The sequence below is a fragment of the Oreochromis niloticus genome, unplaced genomic scaffold, assembly GCF_001858045.2.
Source record: "Oreochromis niloticus isolate F11D_XX unplaced genomic scaffold, O_niloticus_UMD_NMBU tig00007934_pilon, whole genome shotgun sequence".
In the NCBI taxonomy this organism is placed as follows: domain Eukaryota; kingdom Metazoa; phylum Chordata; class Actinopteri; order Cichliformes; family Cichlidae; genus Oreochromis; species Oreochromis niloticus.
Window position 1 is genome coordinate 171,447 of NW_020328857.1, and position 6,364 is coordinate 177,810.

At 40.4% G+C, this 6,364-nt stretch overlaps 1 long non-coding RNA gene across 1 annotated transcript; it reads left to right on the forward strand.

The window, feature by feature from the left end:
* The first annotated feature begins 4,487 nt into the window (after positions 1-4,487).
* LOC102075959 (uncharacterized) lies at positions 4,488-4,959 on the forward strand. Its single transcript, XR_268677.3, has 2 exons — positions 4,488-4,768; positions 4,860-4,959. It is a non-coding gene; the product is annotated as an uncharacterized LOC102075959 (long non-coding RNA).
* Positions 4,960-6,364: the final 1,405 nt, after the last annotated feature.

Here is a 6,364-nt window from a genome sequence, read left to right on the forward strand (position 1 = left end):
AAAGTTTGGGTTGGTTAACGCTTTTAAATTCAGTTAGGGCACTAGTAATCGGGCCACCGTCGGGGACGGAGTCTGGATTGAATTGGTCGCAAAAAACTCGGGGAGTTTATCGGTTGGACCGTTAATTTAAATTTGTCGAAATTGTGTAGGCACAAAAAGGCCTGATAATCTCTGCAGCTGTAAATAAAAGACGTCTTTGTAATATAGAATAAGAGAGTTTGGTGTGGAAGGAGGCTCTGTGTGACAGCAGCGCGCTGCAGCACTGCGGGCTATTTTTAGACTGTGTGTGAACATGCAAATGAGGTGGCTGCTGTGAAGCGCACAGAGGGCTTGTACTTCCTGTTTAGCGTGTTACTGAGTTTTATAATCATGATTTGCAAATATTGTTAAAAGCCTGTAAATAAGATGCTGATTTTGCTCACCATATTAGTAAAAATGAGTTTTGATTTATTGTTGTGAATATATGATTAATGGCTGTGGTTGGCATATTTCTCTTGTGATGCAAAGTTGGATGTTTTAGAGTTTGAAAATGCTTTTTTGTTTGAAATCATAAAATGATTTGGTTTATTTTTGTGGTGTGAAGCATGATTTTATAAGATCTTTAAGTGGTTATTCTTTCAGTTCAATAATATAAGCATTTACATTTAATTTACTTTACTCTTTGGTTCTATCATTATTTAGGGGGTGATTAGGCATGAATTTTACCACCATATGTGGTGTAGCAACTTCATTTTATGTAGATGAGAGGCACGCTTATTTCAGGGCCGTGCCGAATTGAAATTTCACCTATAGGGGGTCTTCTTTACATGAGTTGCATTTGTCACAGTGAGTACGAATAAATGATTAAATACAGTGAATTTTCTTGAGGATGTGTGTGTTTCTAGGGATAATGACTACTGGTTTTATACATTTATATTGAGGAGCGGATGATTGTGGCTGAGTGTGTGCATACATAATGTGAAGACAGCTTTGCAGCCGCTGGGTGTGAGTAGCTGTGTGTGTATGACCGGAACTCTGCATGCCCATAAAAGGCAACTGCCTGACTGTGTGAAGTGTGAACCCAGCGAGAGAGAGAGAGTGAAATCTAGGCAGATGGAGCGAATGGACATCGTAAGAAAAGAAATACTAATTGTATGTTTTAGTGTGTTAATACAGGAAGCTACGGACCTGGACCAACCGCCCACCACAAGCACAGCGGCCGAAGCAAAATTATAGTAATGGGAACCACACCCAGCAAGAATCAGCAGCTGTGGAAGAGACAGCAGCGAGGAGAGAATTAGAGGAGAAATTAAGATAAGTTTTAACACATTAGGGCCGACAGACTTGTGGAGGTTGGGAAGGCGTCCGGAGCATCACAACAAAAGGTGAAACAAAAACACACACAAGCAGAGAAATGTGAGAGAAAGGCTCCTTTTAAGGTAATGCCCTGTTTGAGAAAGAAGTAAAAAATAAACCGCCTACAAACGCACACACACGCAATGAAAAAACAGCTTACACTCATGAACATGTGAAGATTTTCCAGCAAGGTTAAAGCAGCGAAACTTAACATATACCTGTTGTTGAATGATGAAGTTTATCCATTACTAACAAATAAACTTTCTGGGTTGCAGGACAACAACTTAACTTCCAAAAGAAAGAGACTGGTATGACCAACCAGCAATGAAACAACAAATTTAGTGGTTAAGAGTCAAATTGTGAGATGTTTTCTGCTGATTGAATAATAGAAGTGATTACTGAAGGAAGGAAATTGCTTTTTGGGCTTTTAAACATGATCTTAAGAATTTTAACATGTACCTGTGTTGTCCTGTCAACTTGGTGGGTTATGAGTTGATTATATGGTAAGAAAAAACAAAAAAGGGGGAGAGAAGGCGGACACAGGGCCTGGCCCGGTGTTTCTCCCCTCTCTGAATCACACAGCCGACACAGCATCATTTTCCTGTTCGTCTGTTTTTGTTTTGTTTTTGTTTTTTCTCTTTATGTTTAATTACAGGCTGCTTTGCCAGCCCGGAAAGCCGAGGCTGACCTGGACTCCTACTCTCCCCTCTACCATCTTTGACGTGACCCTGACCAAATGCTGCAACAGCTGGACCCATAACAACAATCTGAAAATGTCAACAGTGCTGCAGGAAAGCGATCTCATGCAGCAGAGACGGAGAGCGTTAAATCCAAGGCCCGTTTCACTACACGGGGGAAATTTCCAGACAGCTTCAGCTGACGGAGCTGTGACAAGACGCCCATTAAGCCTGAATGAAGAGTGAGGCTGAGCAACATGATGCTGACCTTAATAACTCTGCATTTAACAGGACAGTGATGGACCAACACGGATGATCGGGCAGCAAAAAGGGCGTGCCAGAGACAGGAGGAGTAACTGAGGTCAGGAGGCACCTCAGAATGGACAGAAGCACCAGAAGAAAATAAGCTGAAGGCACAGGTGTCGGGGCTCGGCCAGGAGCTGACTTCTGAGAAGAGCCGGACAGCAGAGCTGCAGAAGGCCTGGGAGCAAAGCAAGGAAAACATCAGTAAGCTTCAATATGACGTGTACGGAAAAGACTCTGAGGTTTCTGCCCTCAGTAAGAGCTCAAGGCATCAGAGCAGAAACTGAGCCTGGCTCAGGAGGAGCTGGACAAGGAGAAGATGAAGGTTTCACCTGCGATGAACATGGACACTGGAGAAAAGGACTGCTTGATTTGGGGCCAGAACCAGGACAGACTGAACTTTGAACAGCAGCAAGGGTGGCAAACAGACTGAAATGGAGGAGGGCAGGACCCCAGGGGACGCTTCAGGCCGTGGTTTACCCAAAACACCAGAACAGGAAAGTGATGAACACAAACACACACAAACACACACATCTACATACGCTGACTCAGAATGAAGAGAAATACACACATGAACACATGTGCACTCGTTGATTGAGTGAGAAATGACACACACACCTAAATCGAAATGCTGATTCACTGAGAAGTGATGCACACACACACACACACACACACACGCTGGTGCAATGAAGAATGCTTTGCTAACAAATGCTTATGCTGATATGCAAAATGCTGCACGCAAACATCCAAATATACAGAATTTGTTATAAGAAGCTATTGATTACTTAAAATGTGTTTTATTATTGGTTAAATGTGTTTTTTTTGGTCACCCAGAGGTCATTTATGTAGATTTAAGGGACAAGGTCTAAAACAGTTTGGTTATGAAAACAATGTCTGTGCGTGATGTCTGTTTATGGCTGAAGGCCTTGAATGAATTGTTTATTGTGCTCCCCACAGCCCTGATGAGGAGCAGTGGCACAGAGTGAAAATGATGAACTAATAGTGTAAGTTTTATTTCGGAGCGCCACAGTTTCTGTGATTGAGATTTGATTGAAGGAGGAACAAAAGTTGCTACAGCACCTGAGGTTCTCATTCCCACACCATGTTGTTCCGGGAGGAAGAGAAACTTTTGGTTGATTTTTGGGTTTTGCTTAGCATTAGGTTGATTTTATCAGTGATGTTTGGGTTGTTTTCTTTCTCTAAGAGAGAGAAGGATGTTTTTATGCTTGAACATGTCTGCAATGGGCCCTAGTATGTGTTGTTTTATTAGAATTTGATTGGTTACGTTTGTTTTTGCTTTTGTTACAGTGCACTGAGATAAGAAAATCGGAGAGGTGTGATCCACCAGTGGTGATATTTTGATATTTTGTGAGTTCATGATTTAACAATCAGCTCTTTAAACCAGGCCTAACGGATTGAAATTTAAAGCGCTATGAAATATTCTTACTGGAAACAGTTGCAAAGTGTGCTTCTCCATGATTATAATGGGCTCTGGAGAAATTCACTTATATGGGACACTGATTACATCATATAGTCCTGAATCTGAAAGGATTGCAGCGAGTCAATCCAGTCCAAAAACAAGGAATTGTTTCCTTTAAAATGATGATGTCATCTTGCTGGTGATGGATACTCGAATAGGTTGCGCGTGAGACTCCATTATCAGCAACATCTGGTATGAATGTGTGTGAAGGTATGCATGTAACTGGACTGTGATAGACTGACGACTAAAAGTTTTGACTGACTCGATACTGAGACAAAACGACACAGACTTTAGGATTAGTGAATGTGGAGCAACAATTCACCCAGCCTGCAACAGATGGGTGGATATTTTGTTTTGTTTTGTTTTTGCAGGAGCAGGAGGATAAGAGAGAGCAGAGGGGGAGAATGTAGCTTCACATTAGAGTGTGAAACTGCAGACTTAACCCTTTGGTGGCTAGTTTTGAGTTACTGATGTTTGCATTAAGAAAATTGTGTTTTATTAGCTGTGTTTCGATTAAAGTATCCCATGATATGGTTGGGAATGTCAAATGCTAAAGTGAAGAGAAGGTTTGATTTTGCTAATGACTGAACATGTTATTGTTAACCTTAGCAGGCCACTGTAAAAAGTCAATTAACTTGTATAGAGAAAAAGCCAAAACTTTAATAATATGTATGAATAACATAACAGGGAAATGGAAAACTTCACATTCAGAATAGAGATATGGAATAACAAACACTGGTCCATGTGATTTAGGTTCACCCATGAAATAGTCAGAATTTTAAAAAGTAGAATATAACCGACGGGGGCAGGTGATAGGATGTGGTGCTGCATAAGAACAAGAGCAAGCTAGAGAGAGAGAAAACTATTGTGTTTAGTTTTAATAAATTCGAATTAAAATGTACCATTACACTCAGAGGATCAATATGAAATCAAAATATATGCAAATTCTGTATGAAGTACATGACTGGTGACTGTTCTGTCCTGAGCTTTTGTTTCCGATAGCGCCCACTTGACCACACCAACAGCTTTTTGCCACCAACGGAGGGAAATTGCGAATATTTGAGGGAGAAATATTATGAAAGGTGAGAAAGGTAAGCCCCGATGGGGGTGATAAAACCATAGATTTGAATTGAATTCTTATAATTTGACACCAAACATAAAATTTCTCAAAAACTGTGTTGTTGTTGTAAATTTAGTTTGTGTTGCATCTGATATGTGCTAACATAGAAGTCATGATACATGGGGTCCACTCGTTAAAGGGGGACAGAGGGCCTTAGGACTAGGAAGAAGCAATGGACCTCGCTGAACTGGATTATGAGGTGTAGGTGATCTCTTTTTCTTTTTTTTTAAAAAAGAGATCAAAGGGGGAATTGTAAGATTATTATATCGTTTTATGTCACGTTATACCCCAAATTAGAGATTGTGAAACTATTATGTAGTTTTAGTTTGCATTATTCTTATGAATTAGAAGAAGGTGATAACTATTACATTTGTTAAACTGATTTGTATCACATTGGACTGCTGATTAATTGTGAATGAATGATATTGTTTTATGATGCATTATACGGCTGAGTTATAAGAAATACTGTTTTCAGAGAGTTATGACCTGATTTGTTTGATTAGAAGAGAGCAGAATATACCGGAGAGGTTTTCTGCCTCATCTCAGCAGGAGGAGATAAGACGGGAGCCGAGGCCGCTACTTAGGCGCCGTGTGAGAGAAAGAATGTGCATGTCTCAAGATTCTTCAAATCTTGACAACAAGCATAAAATTCTCCAAAATTTAGAGACAGAGTGGAATTCTAGATAAACATAATTTAGCGAACCACAGAAGGATGGCGTTGGACATCCTCAGGGTGGAGAAGGGTTGGTGTGACCAAGGTATGGTTTGGGTTGTTGTATGTATATTTCAAAATGATACAGCTCTGGATGGACCAGTTACCAGGCCATGGGAGGATGACAGACTTTATTAAATGAGGAGAAGAATTTTTCTGGGATTGAGGATCCTCTGGGTAAGTGGTTGACTTAAACATGCATAAATCAAAAGCTATCATTTCAGTATTGAATGTTAATTGATTGATAATTGGCCACACTTACAGCTGTATTGACTTGTTATAGACACAGTCTACTTCATGTTCGAGAATTGTAATTAACAGATTGAAGATAGTGACACTAAGAAAAGAATATGCAGTGCCACACTATCAGATGCCAGTGACGGTTGGGCTCAGTGATGAATCAGGTGAGCTGGATTCATGGCTGAATCAAGACATGGATTCCCCTGCTGTGCTCAGTGAGGGAAAACCAGGGGGAAAATAAAATTTAAAAAAGATGTTTTTATATGTGAAGTTCATATTAATACAGGTTTTGTTTCTAGGTAATTCTGCAGACGCAGGCTCTGGGCGGAGCCCGGAGTTTAACAGATCTCACATGATAACTAAATTGATTTCATTCCCTAGCACAGGATGACAAGGCTGGAGCAACGATACTGGAGAGGAGAATTTCTGATGCTTTCTGAGATATGATGTCACTAACCTTTTCTTTTAATTTTCCAGCTCAGATGAATTGACACAAG